The following is a 20,091-nucleotide window of genomic DNA, read 5'->3' as shown; positions in this document are numbered from 1 at the left end:
GAATATGAATTTGTCTGTGGTGCCAGCGTGATAATAATGCATGTTTAAGTCTTTGTTTTATCATTAGCATAGAGGAATATTGCAGGACACTAGAAATCAGGTGATGGGTCATCGCACATAAGATCAGCTTGAAATAAAGTAAAAACAAGTCCTGTAGCATAAATGTAATTAAGAAATAAAACTTAAACACCAGCCAAGTGGAAACAAGTGAATCGATTCTAACTAATCTATTTCATTTACAACCTCTCAAAGTTAATGGATTCAGGCAAATTTGAATTCACACAAATCCAGTAAAATGGCAGCCATCATTTTGCTGGATTATTTGCTAGAAAAAATTTAGCCTTATTGTATATGGCTGACAGGGTTGAATTCATTCATCCTCTTAGAGTCCAGATTTATTTTTAAGGATAGAAAAATATTAAGATTTGAGAGTCCTCAGTGGTCCTCAGAGAAGAGAGGATTCAAACAGATATAAATAAACTGGAGCAGTAGGCAGCAACTAACAGAATGGTTTTTAGCAGGTAAAAATGCAAAGTACTACATCTGGGCAATAAGAATGAAAAAAGCATAGACAGAATGAGAGGAATAGGGCTAAGCAACAGCACATGTGAAAAAGACTTGGGTATATTAATAGATCATAGACTGAACATGAGTCAACAGTGTGATGCAGTAGCAAAAATGGCAAATACAATTCTGGGATGTATTAACAGAAGCATGCAATCTAGGTCACATGAAGTCATTATTGCCCTCTACTCCTCTTTGGTCAGACCTCATCTGGAATACTGTGCCAGTTTTGGGCACCACATTTTAAAAAATACATCAACAAACTGGAGCAAGTTCAGAGAATAGTGACCAGAATGGTGACCGGTCTGTAAACCATGTCCTATGAGGAACGTTAACAGGATTTGGGAATGTTTAGCTTGCAAAAAAGAAGACTGAGAGGAGACTTAAAAGCTGTCTACAAATATCTCAAGGGCTGTCACATTGTAGAAGGATCATCTTTATTCTCATTTGCACAAGGAAAAGACTAGAAGCAATGGGATGAAACTTAACACAGATTAAATATTAGAAAAAACTTTTGGACAGTTAGGGTGATCAATGAGTGGAACAGGCTACCATGAGAGGTGGTGAGTTCTCCTTCCATCGAAGTCTTCAAACAGAGGCTGGACAGACATCTGTCTGGGATGATTTAGTGAATCCGGCTTTGAGCAGGGGGTTGGACCAGATGACCCAAGAGGTCCCTTCCAACTCTACCATTCTATGATTCTATGGTTGATAACTTTTAATGACTAACTAAATGATGGTAACTAGTGATGAGCAAGTTTTCCGAGCATGCTTGGGTGTTCTCCGAGTATCTTGGGCGTGCTCGTAGATAATGTTTGTGTCCCCGCAGCTGCATGACTTGCAACTGTTAGACAACGTGAACACATGCAGGGATTCCCTGTTTGCTAATTAATTTTTGATGTTTCAGATTTTCTGCACTATTTCTTTACCTTCTTTACCTTTAGGTAAAATATTTTTTTCTCCATTTTTTTTAAATTATACAGTGTAAAAAACTCATTGTTTAAACATAGCCTTAGTTTTAGTATTTGGTGAGTTTTGGATGTTGCAGATTTTCTGCACCTATTTGGCAAATTAGGTTATTTGCACTTTTATTTTCAAAGCATTTTTAGTGCATTTTTTACTGGTTTTTCTTTTCTCTATGTTGACACTGTGGTTTTTGTCTCAAGTTCAGTATTTGTCAGTATTTTACTTCAGTATTTGTAAGCCATGTGAAAAATGCAGAAGTGGTGTACATGCATCTAATACTTTCCTCTGATTGTTCCACTCCTGATTTTGGCTTACAAATACTTATTTAACATGCTGACTGTTGTGGATTCTGTTTGTGGGCTCCCTCTGGTGGTTACTGCTGGTACTGGGTGACTTTGGTGGGTTGCGGCCTTTGGTTTCCACCTGTCCATCAGTGGCTGGGTGTTTCCTATTTTACCTGGCCTTTCTGTCATTTCCCTTGCCGGCTATCAATGTGTTCAGATGTGCTCTGTTTGGTTCCTGCCTACCTGCTCCCAGATCTTTCAGGATAAGCTAAGTGCTGATTTTCAGTTGTTTGGTTTTTGGTCCAGCTTGCTTAGAATGTCTCTATGCTAGCTGGTTGCTCTAGTGGACTGAGGTTCTCCCCATGTGCCATGAGTTGGCACATGGGTTCTTGTAATCTCAGGATGGTTTTTTTGATTAGGGTTTTTTTGCTGACCGCTCAGTCCCCTTTTGTATCGCTCTGCTTTCTAGTTTACAGCGGGCCTCAATTTGCTAAAGCTATATACATCATCTCTATGTGTGTGCCTTCCTCTCATTTCACCGTCAATACATGTGGGGGGCAACTATACCTTTTGGGGTTAATTCCTCTGGAGGCAAGTGAGGTCTTTGTTTTCTCTGCAGTACTAGTTAGCTCTTAGGCTGGTGCGTGGCGTCTAGAACCAACGTAGGCACGCTCCCTGGCTATCTCTAGTTGCGTTTGTCAGGCGTAGGGCAGCGGTCAGCCCAGGTTCCATCACCCTAGAGCTCGTCCGATATTTGTTTTACTTTGCTTGTCCTGTGCTATCCCTAGCCATTGGGGATTCATGACAGTATAGCCGGCCCACAAAGTGTTAATTGTTGGGGCTGAAGCAGGAGAAAAAGAAGTGTTCAAGGGAAATTTTTTTTTTTTTCCTTCAGAGTTTTGCTGCCTAGCCCTTAATTGCTGTCTAGCTGCTTCTTACCTCCTCTTAACCCTTGAATGGCTCTGATCTTAGCTGTTTATCATGGATGTCCAGAGTTTGGCTTCCAGCCTGAGTAATCTCGCGGCAAAGGTTCAAAACATACAGGATTTCGTTGTTCACACTCCCATGTCTGAACCTAGAATTCCTATTCCAGAGTTTTTTTCTGGAGATAGATCTACCTTCCTGAATTTCAGGAACAATTGTAAATTGTTTCTCTCTTTGAAATCTCGCTCCTCTGGAGACCCTGCTCAACAGGTCAAGATTGTTATATCGTTCCTACGGGGCGACCCTCAGAATTGGGCATTTGCATTGGCACCAGGGGATCCTGCATTGCTCAGTGTGGATGCGTTTTTTCTGGCATTGGGATTGCTCTATGAGGAACCTAACCTAGAGATTCAGGCTGAAAAGGCTTTATTAGCCCTCTCTCAGGGGCATGATGAAGCGGAAATATATTGTCAGAAATTTCGGAAATGGTCGGTGCTTACTCAGTGGAATGAGTGCGCCCTGGCTGCAAACTTCAGAAATGGTCTTTCTGAGGCCATTAAGGATATTATGGTGGGGTTCCCTGCGCCTACAGGTCTGAATGAGTCTATGGCTATGGCCATTCAGATTGATCGGCGTTTACGGGAGCGCAAACCCGTGCACCAGTTGGCGGTGTCTTCTGAACAGGCACCTGAGACTATGCAATGTGATAGAATTCAGTCCAGAAGTGAACGGCAAAATTATAGGCGGAAAAATGGTTTGTGTTTTTATTGTGGTGATTCAGCTCATGTTATATCAGCATGCTCTAAACGCACAAAAAGGGTTGATAAATCTTTTGCCATTGATACTCTGCAGTCTAAGTTCATTTTGTCTGTGACTCTGATTTTTTCACTGTCTTCCATTTCCGTCGATGCCTATGTGGATTCAGGCGCTGCCCTGAGTCTTATGGATTGGTCATTTGCTAAACGCTGCGGTTTTAGTCTAGAGCCTCTGGAAGTTCCTATTCCTCTGAAGGGAATTGATTCTACACCATTGGCTATAAATAAACCGCAGTATTGGACACAAGTGACCATGCGCATGACTCCCGTTCATCAGGAGGTGATTTGCTTCCTTGTACTGTATAATTTACATGATGTACTAGTGCTTGGTCTGCCATGGTTACAAACTCATAATCCTGTCCTGGACTGGAAAACAATGTCTGTGCTAAGCTGGGGATGTCAGGGGGTTCATGATGATGCACCTCCGATTTCTATCGCTTCATCTACTCCTTCGGAGATCCCTGCGTTTTTGTCGGATTATAGGGATGTTTTTGAGGAGCCTAGGCTCAATTCGCTCCCTCCTCATAGAGAGTGTGACTGTGCTATAGAATTGATTCCTGGCAGTAAGTTCCCTAAGGGTCGTTTATTTAATCTGTCACTGCCAGAGCATACTGCTATGCGGAATTATATTAAGGAGTCCTTGGAAAAGGGACATATTCATCCATCTTCGTCCCCTCTGGGAGCAGGTTTTTTTTTCGTGGCAAAAAAAGATGGTTCCTTGAGGCCTTGTATAGATTATCGCCTTCTGAATAAGATTACAGTCAAATACCAGTATCCATTGCCATTATTTACTGATTTGTTTGCTCGCATTAAGGGGGCTAGGTGGTTCACTAAAATAGATCTTCGTGGTGCGTATAATCTGGTGCGGATAAAACAGGGTGATGAGTGGAAAACCGCATTTAATACGCCTGAGGGCCATTTTGAGTATTTGGTAATGCCTTTTGGACTCTCCAATGCTCCGTCAGTCTTTCAGTCCTTTATGCACAATATTTTCCGTGAATATCTGGATAAGTTTATGATTGTGTATTTGGATGATATTTTGGTGTTTTCTGATGACTGGGAATCTCATGGTCTACAGGTCAGGAAGGTGTTTCAGGTTTTGCGGGCCAATTCTCTGTTTGTGAAGGGCTCAAAGTGTCTCTTCGGAGTCCAGAAGATTTCTTTTTTGGGGTACATTTTTTCTCCTTCTACTATTGAGATGGATCCCGTTAAGGTTCAGGCTATTTGTGACTGGACACAACCTACATCTGTTCAGAGCCTTCAGAAGTTCTTGGGGTTTGCTAATTTTTATCGTCGGTTCATTGCTAATTTTTCCAGTATTGTTAAACCTTTGACTGATTTGACTAAAACGGGTGCTGATGTTGCTGATTGGTCTCCTGCGGCCGTGGAGGCCTTTCGGGAACTTAAGCGCCGGTTTTCTTCTGCTCCTGTGTTGTGTCAACCAGATGTTTCACTTCCTTTTCAGGTGGAGGTTGATGCTTCCGAGATTGGAGCGGGGGCGGTTTTGTCACAGAGAAGTTCTAATGGCTCGGTGATGAAGCCATGTGCTTTCTTCTCTAGAAAATTCTCGCCCGCCGAGCGCAATTATGATGTGGGTAATCGGGAGCTTTTGGCCATGAAGTGGGCATTTGAGGAGTGGCGTCATTGGCTTGAGGGTGCTAAACATCGCGTGGTGGTCTTGACTGATCACAAGAATCTCATTTACCTTGAGTCTGCCAGGCGTTTGAATCCTAGACAGGCTCGTTGGTCGTTATTTTTTTCTCGTTTCAATTTCGTGGTTTCATACCTGCCAGATTCAAAGAATGTGAAGGCAGATGCTCTTTCCAGGAGTTTTGTGCCTGACTCTCCTGGAGACACTGAGCCTGCTGGTATCCTTAGGGATGGGGTAATATTGTCCGCCATATCCCCAGACTTGCGACGCGCATTGCAGGAGTTTCAGGTGGATAAACCGGATCGATGTCCACCAGAAAGACTGTTTGTTCCGGATGATTGGACCAGTAGAGTCATCTCCGAGGTCCATTCTTCTGTGTTGGCTGGTCATCCTGGAATATTTGGTACAAGAGACTTGGTGGCCAGGTCTTTTTGGTGGCCTTCCTTGTCTAGGGATGTGCGTACCTTTGTGCAGTCTTGTGAAGTGTGTGCTCGAGCTAAGCCTTGCTGTTCACGGGCTAGTGGGTTGTTGTTATCATTGCCCATCCCGAAGAGGCCTTGGACGCACATTTCCATGGATTTTATTTCTGATCTCCCGGTTTCACAGAAAATGTCCGTTATCTGGGTTGTGTGTGACCGCTTTTCTAAGATGGTTCATTGGGTGCCCTTGCCTAAGTTGCCCTCCTCCTCTGAGTTGGTTCCTTTGTTTTTTCAGAACGTGGTTCGTTTGCATGGGATTCCGGAGAATATCGTTTCTGACAGGGGATCCCAGTTTGTGTCTAGATTTTGGCGGACGTTTTGTGCCAAGATGGGCATTGATTTGTCTTTCTCGTCTGCATTCCATCCTCAGACGAATGGCCAGACGGAGCGAACTAATCAGACCTTGGAAACTTATTTGAGGTGTTTTGTTTCTGCTGATCAGGATGACTGGGTTGCTTTTTTGCCACTTGCCAAATTTGCTCTTAATAATCGGGCTAGTTCTGCCACGTTGGTCTCTCCTTTTTTTTGTAATTCGGGGTTTCATCCTCATTTTTCCTCTGGTCAGGGGGAATCTTCGGATTGTCCTGGAGTGGACGTGGTGGTGGACAGGCTACATCAGATTTGGAATCAGGTGGTGGACAATTTGAAGTTATCTCAGGAGAAGACTTAGCAGTTTGCTAATCGCCGTCGCCGCGTGGGTCCCCGACTTCTTGTTGGGGACTTGGTGTGGTTGTCTTCTCGTTTTGTCCCTATGAAGGTCTCTTCTCCTAAGTTCAAGCCTCGGTTCATCGGTCCTTATAGGATCTCGGAGATTCTTAACCCTGTATCTTTTCGTTTGGATCTCCCAGCATCGTTTGCTATTCATAATGTGTTCCATCGGTCGTTGTTGCGGAGGTATGAGGTGCCCGTTGTTCCTTCGGTCGAGCCTCCTGCTCCGGTGCTGGTGGAGGGAGAATTGGAGTATGTTGTTGAAAAGATCTTGGATTCTCGTGTTTCCAGACGCAAACTCCAGTATTTGGTTAAGTGGAAGGGTTATGGTCAGGAGGATAATTCCTGGGTGGTCGCCTCCGAAGTCCATGCGACTGATTTGGTCCGCGCCTTCCATAGAGCTCACCCTGATCGCCCTGGGGGTTCTCGTGAGGGTTCGGTGACCCCTCCTCAAGGGGGGGGTACTGTTGTGGATTCTGTTTGTGGGCTCCCTCTGGTGGTTACTGCTGGTACTGGGTGACTTTGGTGGGTTGCGGCCTTTGGTTTCCACCTGTCCATCAGTGGCTGGGTGTTTCCTATTTTACCTGGCCTTTCTGTCATTTCCCTTGCCGGCTATCAATGTGTTCAGATGTGCTCTGTTTGGTTCCTGCCTACCTGCTCCCAGATCTTTCAGGATAAGCTAAGTGCTGATTTTCAGTTGTTTGGTTTTTGGTCCAGCTTGCTTAGAATGTCTCTATGCTAGCTGGTTGCTCTAGTGGACTGAGGTTCTCCCCATGTGCCATGAGTTGGCACATGGGTTCTTGTAATCTCAGGATGGTTTTTTTGATTAGGGTTTTTTTGCTGACCGCTCAGTCCCCTTTTGTATCGCTCTGCTTTCTAGTTTACAGCGGGCCTCAATTTGCTAAAGCTATATACATCATCTCTATGTGTGTGCCTTCCTCTCATTTCACCGTCAATACATGTGGGGGGCAACTATACCTTTTGGGGTTAATTCCTCTGGAGGCAAGTGAGGTCTTTGTTTTCTCTGCAGTACTAGTTAGCTCTTAGGCTGGTGCGTGGCGTCTAGAACCAACGTAGGCACGCTCCCTGGCTATCTCTAGTTGCGTTTGTCAGGCGTAGGGCAGCGGTCAGCCCAGGTTCCATCACCCTAGAGCTCGTCTGATATTTGTTTTACTTTGCTTGTCCTGTGCTATCCCTAGCCATTGGGGATTCATGACAGCTGACCAAATAATGAATGTGTTTACTTGGTCTAAAATCTTGTGTTTTTTTACACAGTGAAAATAAGCAGCATCAAAAACTCACCAAAAACTCGTACGAACTTAAATTTAGTATTAGAATTTTCTTTCTGCTTGGTGAAAGAGTACTAGGTTTATAATTTGTGGGAGTTTTTAAATTACTTTTCTTTTTATACTTTTATTTTTGACTAGATGGAGACTTGATGCTATTGCATTGGGAGGCCGGTAATGTAACGATGGGGTCAGGCTTTGCATCGTTGAGAATCTCTTTCCCTATGTGCTCACCCGCCTATCCACTCTCTCTTTCCCCATGTGCTGACTTCTCCTGTATGTGCTCTCTTCTTTGACCTGTCAACCTCATGTGCTATCCCCCTTGTCTGCTGTCTCTCTACTTCCTGTGCTGTGTTCTCCCCTCATGTGCTGTCCAGCTTGAGCTGTCTCCCCCTGTGCTCTGTCTCTCACCCCTGTGCGATTTGATCGCAGAGGATATATTTTGTGAGGTAAAATATTGTTTAAAAACAGTCAGTGAAAACTTTTACCTGACAAAAAGAAATCCTCTGTGATCCCCTGCTGTAATGTCAGTATTGTCTTTTGCTTCCTTCCCTGCCCAGGAGATGTGGTATGCTCCGTACACAGTCAAACACAGACAATTTTTAAAATGAACTTTCGTTTGTGGGAAAACCCCTTTAATTTGACCAGCTTCCTCTGTCTGTAGACACGTAGCGCATCTGCCCCCGGGATCAGTCGAATGATTCACTGCACCTGCGCGAAATTCACACAGGTGCAGTGAATCACACCGCCGCCATCTTTGTGCAGACAGATAGTGTCGGTCACATTAAAGCTGCACATGCGCTCCTCCTGTACAAAGATGTCAGCGGTCACTGAATCATTTGGCTGATCCTGGCAGTGGCATGTTCACGATGGTGTTCCGCTGGTGGTACTGCGCAAGAGGCTGCATATGGCATGTACAGTGTGTGAGTATGTGTGTATGTGTTCAAAACGCGTCCAGTTACTCAAGACATCTCTTCCTCCGGCATGCACCGGCTTGTCAAGCAGCTTATTTTACCTTGACCAAACAAAGACTTTTGATTTTCCTGAGCTGCATATTTTCATTTTCGTGTACAAGTACCTGGCGTCAAGCAGAGATGTTTCGGTGCTCGGACCAATTCTCATGGGCTGTGAGAATACCATCATAAGGATGAGCTGAATTATTCCCTTTTTTTGCGTACAATGTATATAGTGTGTGTTTGTGTGTGTGTGTGTGTGGTTTGTATGGCATATACAGTGTGTGTTTGTGGTGCATACGGGGTATACAGTGTGTGTGTGTTTGTGGTGCAATGGTGTTCCGCTGGTGGTACCGTGCAAGAGGCTTATACCACCAGCAGTTTCCATATTGAGACACCCATCATTTGGGTGTCCCAATATGTAGGTTGGTGAACTTTCACCGCTTGGAATTCCAGGATCAAGACACATCTGAACAGAACAGGATGTGAAGACATTACAAGGTAAGTATATATTAAGATTGCTTTTTTTCTAGCATTAACTGGTTTTACAACTGCATAGTAAGAAAAGTTGTATGCTTCTGCCAAATTGGCGCAAATAATGTGCCAAAATAGCTGTCCTACTGGCATAAAATCACTCCAGGGAAGACTGGAAAAGAATAGTGCAAAATTTTGCAGCTTTTTAAAAAAGTAATATTTCCTAAATCTATTTAAAACATCTGGGGAAGCCACATTGACATAAAAATCAGAAAACTAATTAAACCACAAACGAAAACTTGAAAACCCACAAAAGTCACTTGATGAATGTATCGCAATAAAAGGTAACTAAGTGACAAGACATTCACGCCGAAAACTGGCATAAATGCATGGTGAATCAGGCTCAGAATGTCAACACTGTGTAGATTATCTTTTCATGCTGCAGCTAATGTTTATTTTTTCACCTGTCACACGAGCTTGAAGCGTATTGTGCTTTTAATCAGAAAATTTCCTTGTGTACATATCCCAAAGTAAATGTGTAACCAACACAGTCGTTAACTCAGATTGCAGAGGTTGCTCCCGGCGGGAACATTATGCCATGGAATCACTTTGGATGAAATCCAGGCAATAAGAAGATTGAGCATTTTCTCCTTCAGTGCTCTTGTCTCAGGTTAAATCAATTACTGCCTAAAATCAAGGAGAGTGTTCCGATCTCACATTATTCTTAATAAACCAAACTTGGTTTAAAATCAATTTAAGTAATGAAGAGTGTGCAGTGTGTGAAATTAATTCTGGCAGGTGGGTATCAATGTAGTTTTCTTTGATTGTTCAATTGTGTATTTCTTTGACAATTTTTCCATATAACACAGAAGCTTTGTAAATAGCTAAAGTTGTGGCATGCTTTTTATCTTGACTGCTTGTTCAATTTATTATAAATTCTCTGTGTGCCTATATTGTATCTATAATATAACGCTGGGAGCGTCACTCTGTCCGAAGCCTTTATAGACTGCGCAAGCGCCAGCGCAGTCTGGACCCCACAGAGCGATGCTCCCAGGAGATCGCGGTATGCGTAAGCGCTGAACGCACACCGCGATCTCCAATGGAGAAGCAGGGACGAGCCAGGAGGCGGAGGGTGAGTATACTTACCTGTCCCCTTCCACCGACGCGATTCCGGGCCATGAATGTCTCCCTGCTCCCGGAATCGGCGCCTGCGCAGTCTGCGCTTTCCAGCGCCATTTTATTGAAGACACATTGCAGTGTGTCTTCAAGAAAATGGCGCCGGAAAGCGCGGACTGCGCAGGCGCCGATTCCGGCACCAGGAGGACACAGAAAATGGCGCCAGAAATGAATGAGGTAGCGCAAGTAACAAATTGCTGTGCCATGAGGCTGTGGCACTTCATGCCACAGCTATTTGTTACTTACACCACCTGATTAATTTCCGCCACCATTTTCTTGGTCCTGCTCCCGGAATCGGTGCCTGCGCAGTCCGCGCTTTCCGGCGCCATTTTCTTGAAGACACATTGCAGTGTGTCTTCAAGAAAATGGCGCCGGAAAGCGCGGACTGCGCAGGCGCCGAATCCGGGAGCAGGACCAAGAAAATGGTGGCGGAAATTAATCAGGTGGCGACAGCCACCGCACCCAGCACAGCCGTCCACAGGCGACGCACCCAGCACAGCCACCGCACCCAGCACAGCCGTCCACAGCCACGCACAGCCGCCCACAGCCACGCACAGCTGCCCACAGCCACCCACAGCCGCCTACAGCCACACACAGCCGCTGCACCCAGCACAGCCACCGCACCCAGCACAGCCGTCCACAGCCACCGCACCCACCACAGCCATCGCACCCAGCACAGCCACGCACAGCCGCTGCACCCAGCACAGCCGCTGCACCCAGCACAGCCGCCGCACCCAGCACAGCAGCCGCACCCAGCACAGCCGCCCACAGCTACGCACAGCCGCCTACAGCCACGCACAGCCACCGCACCCAGCACAGCCATCTACAGCCGCCGCACCCAGCACAGCCACCCACAGCCGCCGCACCCACCACAGCCACTGCACCCAGCACAGCCACGCACAGCCGCTGCACCCAGCACAGCCGCCACACCCAGCACAGCCGCCGCACCCAGCACAGCAGCCGCACCCAGCACAGCTGCCCACAGCCGCCCACAGCCACGCACAGCCACCGCACCCAGCACAGCCGTCCACAGCCGCCGCACCCAGCACAGCCACCGCACCCAGCACAGCCACGCACAGCCACCGCACCCAGCACAGCCACCGCACCCAGCACAGCCACGCACAGCCGCCCACAGCCACCCACAGCCGCCTACAGCCACGCACAGCCATCGCACCCAGCACAGCCGTCCACAGCTGCCGCACCCAGCACAGCCACCCACAGCCGCCGCACCCACCACAGCCACCGCACCCAGCACAGCCACCGCACCCAGCACAGCCATGCACAGCCGCCGCACCCAGCACAGCCGCTGCACCGAGCACAGCTGCCGCACCCAGCACAGCCGCCGCACCCAGCACAGCCGCCCACAGCAACGCACAGCCGCCTAAAGCCACGCCCAGCCGCTGCACCCAGCACAGCCACCGCACCCAGCACAGCCACCGCACCCAGCACAGCCACGCACAGCCACCACACCTAGCACAGCCACCGCACCCAGCACAGCCACGCACAGCCGCCCACAGCCACCCACAGCCGCCTACAGCCACCGCACCCAGCACAGCCGTCCACAGCTGCCGCACCCAGCACAGCCACCCACAGCCGCCGCACCCACCACAGCCACCGCACCCAGCACAGCCACCGCACCCAGCACAGCCATGCACAGCCGCCGCACCCAGCACAGCCGCTGCACCGAGCACAGCTGCCGCACCCAGCACAGCCGCCGCACCCAGCACAGCCGCCCACAGCAACGCACAGCCGCCTACAGCCACACCCAGCCGCTGCACCCAGCACAGCCACCGCACCCAGCACAGCCGTCCACAGCCGCCGCACCCAGCCCAGCCACCCACAGCTGCCCGCACCCAGCACAGCCACGCACAGCCGCGCCACATACAGCCGCCCGCACTCAGCACAGCCACATACAGCCGCCCTCACTCAGCACAGCCGCCCGTACTCAGCACAGCCGCCCGCACTCAGCACAGCCGTTTGCACTGCTGGGGGCGGAGGATGGAGCAGCACATGATAGGATGAAGGCGCAGGATGGGGATGCAGGATGGAGCAGCACATGACACGGTGGAGCAGCACATGACAGGATGGGGGCGCAGGATGGAGCAGCACATGACACGGTGGAGCAGCACATGACAGGATGGGGATGCAGGATGGAGCAGCACATGACACGGTGGAGCAGCACATGACAGGATGGGGGCGCAGGATGGAGCAGCACAATACACGGTGGAGCAGCACATGACAGGATGGGGGCGCAGGATGGAGCAGCACATGACACGGTGGAGCAGCACATGACAGGATGGGGATGCAGGATGGAGCAGCACATGACACGGTGGAGCAGCACATGACAGGATGGGGGCGCAGGATGGAGCAGCACATGACAGGATGGGAGAGCAAGATGGGAGCAGCACATACCAGGATGGAGACCATATACCAATATAAATGCTCGCCACCCGGGCGTAGAACGGGTTCAATAGCTAGTATTAGTATAATTTTGTAGCTTTTGGCTAGGCTGTATGTCTCTAAACACATTGAATGAAAGTTGACCAAACCCATAAGTATTGGTAGGCTCAACCAACCCTCTAGTATGTATTGCTGGCTCAGCTTTTTTGTTCTTCAATAAAAAGTGCTGCCAGAAGTTTCTAGCAGCAGCTTAAAGTCCTTTCACTATACAGCCAAGCATTCAACTGTATGGGGGAAATGATCACTGACCACAAGGTAAAACTGGTTTTAGTACATATAAAAGCCTAATATGTCAAATAATTGGGGGTTGTCCCCCTTGGTCGGGATTCTACCATGAATACAAGTGCTGGGGCATTCCCACAAATAGATTTTAGAATAATAATAAGTTCCACAATTGGATGTATTAAAATAAAATGTCTCTGTGATGAGATAATCATATAAATGTGCCCCTGCTGTGTACTGTGTAATGTCTGTGTCTGACCGTACAGGAACATGGTCTGATCATACCTCAGATCCTGGGCAGGGGGGAGGAAAAGAGAGGATACAGACAGGAAAGCCGGGGATCACAGCTGATTCTTTCTATGAGATGTGATGCAGTGGCCAGGGGGCGCTGTATGTGCTCCTCAGGATACGCATGGAGGTGTATCTTTAGTGGTGATAAGGAAACAGTGTCCGGCATGATTGTAAATGGCCGCTATGTGTCGCTGAGGGAGTCTGCGCTGTAAGCCTGTAGTATTGTTGTTCTGGGACCTATAGTCCCACAAGTATTTGCATAGTTAAAAGGGAGGCTAGCATGGTTAATTGGAGAGCTGGGCGGGACTGGCTAACCGCACACACACCTCCCACCTATGGTGGTGGTTACAGGTACATAACGTGACCAGGGTTTGGGTCACATGTTCAGAGTGTATGGACCTGAATGGTCAGAGTGTGAGGTTCTGGAATGGTCAGTGTGTTGGAATGTCCTGGAGTGGACAGGATTCCTGGAAGCACATGGTGAGAACATGGACTGATGGCCTGTGTGTTGGAATTGCCTGGGACTGGACTTCCTGAATAACGTACAGAAAGCCTGTGATGGCTACTGTGTTGGGGAAGCTACACTTTCGTTTGCGGATCTGGACTATCTGAAGTGCTCTGGTCACAAGGACGGTGATCCCAGTTTGGCAGCTTCCCTGGGAACCAGGACTGATAGAAGTCAGTGTTTGGAGCAGAAGCTCTTGAAAGGTAACTCCAGATAAAGGGGGTTACGTGCAGAGAAGTATCTGCCATTGGATCAGACTGTCGGTGGTTTATATGTTCCTTTGACTTTAATGAACTGTTCACACAGTTAAATTGCTATGGACTATGTGTAGGCCTGTGATGTGCAACACGGCCTACGGTGCGGTTTATGATGTTTAAATAAACCAAATAGAATGTTTTTTCTGAGAAATCGTGCCTGAGTGCTTTAATCCAGTTGCCAAGCGAGTGTCTTCCAACCCACTCAGGTAGCGCCACCTCACAGGGGTAAAATACATTTTTAAACAAGCAGTGAAATGTTTTACATCACAGAAAGCAATAGCTGAGATCCCCTGTTATCTTGTCTCTATAATCTTTTGCTTCCTTCCCTGCCCAGGAGATGTGGTATGATCAGATCAGATGCCTGAATGGTAAGACACGGCCATTACACAAGATTATCTCAGCACTGTAACTTTTTTTTAGCACATCCAATTGTGAAACTTATTTTTTATTAAAATGTCTATTGATTATTATTATTTATTTATATAGCACCATTAATTCCATGGTGCTGTACATGAGAAAGGGGGTTATGTACAGGGTTATAGATATCGTTTACAGTAAACAAATTTACAATGACAGACCGGTACAGAGGGGAGAGGACCCTGTCCTTGTGGACTTACATTCTACGGGATAATGGGGAAGAGACAGAAGGTCGGGGGTGCGGCAGCTTTGGTGGTCATGAGATGGCAGCTCTGGTGGTCGTGAAGCGACAGCTCTTGTGGTGGTGACGTGGCAGCTCTGGTGGTAGTGACACGGCAGCTCTGGGGTGGTGATGTGGCAGATCTGGCGGTGGTGACGCGGCTGCTTGGGTGGTGGTGACGTGGCAACTCGGGTGGTTGGTGAGGCGGCAGAATGGTTATTGCAGGCTGTAGGCTTTCCTGAAGAGATGGTTTTCAGGTTCCATCTGAAGGATCCAAGGGTGGTAGATAATCATAGTAACATAGTAACATAGTTAGTAAGGCCGAAAAAAGACATTTGTCCATCCAGTTCAGCCTATATTCCTATATTCCATCATAATAAATCCCCAGATCTACATCCTTCTACAGAACCTAATAATTGTATGATACAATATTGTTCTGCTCCAGGAAGACATCCAGGCCTCTCTTGAACCCCTCGACTGAGTTCGCCATCACCACCTCCTCAGGCAAGCAATTCCAGATTCTCACTGCGCTAACAGTAAAGAATCCTCTTCTATGTTGGTGGAAAAACCTTCTCTCCTCCAGACGCAAAGAATGCCCCCTTGTGCCCGTCACCTTCCTTGGTATAAACAGATCCTCAGCGAGATATTTGTATTGTCCCCTTATATACTTATACATGGTTATTAGATCGCCCCTCAGTCGTCTTTTTTCTAGACTAAATAATCCTAATTTTGCTAATCTATCTGGGTATTATAGTTCTCCCATCCCCTTTATTAACTTTGTTGCCCTCCTTTGTACTCTCTCTAGTTCCATTATATCCTTCCTGAGCACCGGTGCCCAAAACTGGACACAGTACTCCATGTGCGGTCTAACTAGGGATTTGTACAGAGGCAGTATAATGCTCTCATCATGTGTATCCAGACCTCTTTTAATGCACCCCATGATCCTGTTTGCCTTGGCAGCTGCTGCCTGGCACTGGCTGCTCCAGGTAAGTTTATCATTAACTAGGATCCCCAAGTCCTTCTCCCTGTCAGATTTACCCAGTGGTTTCCCGTTCAGTGTGTAATGGTGATATTGATTCCTTCTTCCCATGTGTATAACCTTACATTTATCATTGTTAAACCTCATCTGCCACCTTTCAGCCCAAGTTTCCAACTTATCCAGATCCATCTGTAGCAGAATACTATCTTCTCTTGTATTAACTGCTTTACATAGTTTTGTATCATCTGCAAATATCAATATTTTACTGTGTAAACCTTCTACCAGATCATTAATGAATATGTTGAAGAGAACAGGTCCCAATACCGACCCCTGCGGTACCCCACTGGTCACAGCGACCCAGTTAGAGACTATACCATTTATAACCACCCTCTGCTTTCTATCACTAAGCCAGTTACTAACCCATTTACACACATTTTCCCCTAGACCAAGCATTCTCGTTTTGTGTACCAACCTCTTGTGCGGCACGGTATCAAACGCTTTGGAAAAATCGAGATATACCACGTCCAATGACTCACCGTGGTCTAGCCTATAGCTTACCTCTTCATAAAAACTGATTAGATTGGTTTGACATGAGCGATTTCTCATAAACCCATGCTGATATGGAGTTAAACAGTTATTCTCATTGAGATAATCCAGAATAACATCCTTCAGAAACCCTTCAAATATTTTACCAACAGTAGAGGTTAGACTTAGGCCGGCCTCACACTTGGTGTAAGACAATACGCCACGTATTATACGTCCGTACTACGGTCGTAATACGGAGAAATGTTCCCAAAATATTGATCCGTAGGCAGGGTGTGTCAGCGTATTTTGCGCATGGTATCCTCCGTATGTAATCCGTATGGCATCCGTACTGCGAGATTTTCGCGCAGGCTTGCAAAACCGACATCTAATGGATTTATGTGCTCAAATGTTCGGGAAAACATATATACAGTATATATATATATATGTCATTGAGACACATATATATATATATTCTGTATTTAGATTTCATTCAGCGCGATATCTGTGAACAGCCGGTAATTCAATTGCCGGCTTTTCATTTCTCCTGCACAAACCCGACAGGATATGAGACCCCTTCAGATGGATTACTTCATGGGACGAGACGGTTCACCAGAAGGTATGTATCTTGTGCGTTTATTATTTTTCCAAGCGAGGGTGTTCCTGATGGATTGAGAGAACAATAAATTATTACAACAACCGCTGTGTTTATTTCATTAAACTACTTTTAAATCATGTGTGTGTGTGTTTTTTAACCCTTTCCAACAATTGGATTAATAATGGATAGGTGACATAATTGACGCCTCTCCATTATTAATCTGGCTTAATGTCACCTTACAATAGCAAGGTGGCATTAACCTTTCATTACCCCATATCCCACCGCTACAGGGAGTGGGAAGAGAGTGGCCAAGTGCCAGAATAGGCGCATCTTCCAGATGTGCCTTTTCTGGGGTGGCTGGGGGCAGATGTTTGTAGCCACGGGGGGCCAATAACCATGGACCCTCTCCTGGCTATTAATATCTGCCCTCAGTCACTGGCTTTACCATTCTGGCGGAGAAAATTGCGCGGGAGCCCACGCCAATTTTTTCCGCCATTTAACCCTTTATTTCAGCGCTACAATTTTGCACATACACACTACTAACATTAGTAGTGTGGAATATGCAAAAAAAAAGGGGATATGAGATGGTTTACTGTATGTAAACCATGTCTCATATCCTGTCGGGTTTGTGCAGGAGAAATGAAAAGCCGGCAATTGAATTACCGACTTTTCACTAACAGCGCTGTGTATTTCTCGCAAGTCACACTGCTGGTCCGTGTGGAATCCGTATTTTTCTCGCCCCCATAGACTTTCATTAGCGATTTTTTTGCGCAATACGCTGACAAACACAGCATGCTGCGATTTTGTACGGCCGTAGAAAGCCGTATAGTACTGAACCGTAATATACGGCTAATAGGAGCAGCCCCATTGAGAATAATTGTGCCGTTTATTTTGCGAGTTTTACGGACGTAATTTCTGCGCTCTTACGTCCGTAAAACTCGCTAGTGTGAGGCCGGCCTTACTGGCTTATAATTTCCAGGTTCACTTTTAGAGCCCTTTTTGAATATTGGCACCACATTTGCTATGCGCCAGTCCTGCGGAACAGACCCCGTCGCTATAGAGTCCCTAAAAATAAGAAATAATGGTTTATCTATTACATTACTTAGTTCTCTTAGTACTCGTGGGTGTATGCCATCCGGACCCGGAGATTTATCTATTTTAATCTTATTTAGCCGGTTTCGCACCTCTTCTTGGGTTAGATTGGTGACCCTTAATATAGAGTTTTCATTGTTTCTTGGGATTTCACCTAGCATTTCATTTTCCACCGTGAATACCGTGGAGAAGAAGGTGTTTAATATGTTAGCCTTTTCCTCATCATCTACAACCATTCTTTCCTCACTATTTTTTAAGGGGCCTACATTTTCAGTTTTTATTCTTTTACTATTGATATAGTTGAAGAACAGTTTGGGATTAGTTTTACTCTCCTTCCTAATCGGAAGTGTTGAGGCGTGGAATTCCAGAGGATGGGGGATATCCGGGAGAAATCTTGGAGGCAGTTGTGTGAGGAACGAATAAGTGTGGAGGAGTGTAGAAGGTCTTGGGAGGATCGAAGATTACGTGAGGGTAGATAGTGGGAGATTAGTTCAGAGATATAGGGAGGGGACAGGTTGTGGATGGCTTTGTAGATCAGTGTTAGTAGTTTGAACTGGATTCGTTGGGGAATTGGGAGCGAGTGGAGGGATTTGCATTAACCCCGTACATTAGACGGGGTTACATCAAACTACAAATATCATTTACAGTAAACAAAACTAACAATGACAAACTGATACAGAGGGAAGAGGACCCTGCCCTTGTGAGCTTGCATTCTACATAATGAGAAAGGACATAAAACGTGCTTGTACTGTATAATCATGCTTATCTTAATATATACTTACTTGTAATGTCTTCACATCCTGTTCCATCCAGATGTGTCTGGATCCCAGAACTCCAAGCGTCGGAAGTTCACCAACCGCCATATTGGGATACCCAAGTGATGGGTGTCTCAGTATGAAAACTGCTGGTGGTACCAGCCTCTTGCGCGGTACACCACCAGCGAAACACCATCGCACCACACACACACACTGTATACGCTGTACGCAGCCTCTTGTGTCATACCACCAGTGGAACACTGTCATGAACGCACCGCCAGCTGTATCAGCCGAATGATTCACTGACCACTGCCATCTTTGTACAGGAGGAGCGCATGCGCAAACTTCAGCACATGGGGATAGAGAGAGTGGATAGGTATGGGTGAGCAAAAGAAGGGAGAGATTCACAACAATGCAAAGCCTGCCCCCATCGTGACATTACCGCCCTCCCAATGTGATAGCATCGGGCCTCCATCTAGTACTAAATAATGGTAATCATTTAAAGGGAACCTGTCATGTTTAAATGATATCTAATCTACAGGCTGGATGCTATAGATCAGGAGGAGCTGATCACATTGAAAGTCATTTATGTGGGACAGAGTTCCCTATATGACTGAGCATGAAGCATAGCTGACAATCACTAATAAGTCCACCCACTCATAGGCATATAACACCAGGGATTTCAAAGTACAAAGTCTATGGAAGCTTTTCCAATAAACCTGGATACCACTTTTAGCTTGTTTTTTCTCTATGCCATGCTGTCTACAGATCAGATGACATGTACAATTTGACAGGTTACCTTTAAGGCTTCATGAATCAGTAAGCAGTTAGTATCTGTCTGTGTCCAGATACAAAGTGCTACTAAGTGCATAGTGTATGGGGACATATTATAGAAAAGAGCAGATTCTGAGGAAAAGTGTCGAAAGGGAGAACTGAGAACAGTTAGATTGATAAGATGATGTGATAGGCAAACCTAAAGAGATGTGTTTTCAGGGCTTTCAAACTGGTACATGTGGTGACAGTTTTCACACATATCATAGACACTTACACATTTAGACCCATTCAAGTGAATGGGTTTGTGCACATGTCAGTGTGTTTCCGTGGACCGTGTGTCCCACACTTAGACATGTCCATTTTTTACCATCAGCATGGGCCACAAAACATCCCACTCTCCTACACACTAGGATGTCATCTGTGTGACATGTCCCAGTGCCTGAGAAGCAGCAGTACATTAAGCGCTGTTCCTCGGTGCCGGGTGAAAAATTCTCACGGTGATCTGCTGTGAAGACACTGAGCTTGAACTGCGATGATCTCATCACTGGTTTTTCCCTCGGTGCTAAGGTCACCGCAGTTCAGCCCTGCTGCTGACACAGCCTCACTGATCAGCGGTAACCTTAATGACGTCACCGCTAGTCACTAGGCTGCACTCACAGTAGTTCATTCACCAGTGGTTCTCAGCCTGGACGGTCACATCTTTTGCACCGTCCAGGTTG

At 46.6% G+C, this 20,091-nt stretch overlaps 1 protein-coding gene across 6 annotated transcripts in view; it reads left to right on the top strand.

Annotated features, from left to right (window-relative positions):
* LOC143782270 (poly(rC)-binding protein 3-like) overlaps positions 1-20,091 on the top strand; it is a 2,306,623-nt gene that overhangs the window by 1,237,934 nt on the left and 1,048,598 nt on the right. The gene's annotated exons all lie outside the window — the stretch shown is intronic.

This window comes from Ranitomeya variabilis, chromosome 6, assembly GCF_051348905.1.
Source record: "Ranitomeya variabilis isolate aRanVar5 chromosome 6, aRanVar5.hap1, whole genome shotgun sequence".
NCBI classification, from domain to species: Eukaryota; Metazoa; Chordata; class Amphibia; order Anura; family Dendrobatidae; genus Ranitomeya; species Ranitomeya variabilis.
Note: the sequence above shows the minus strand (reverse complement) of the source record. Positions and strands in the feature narration are given on the sequence as shown.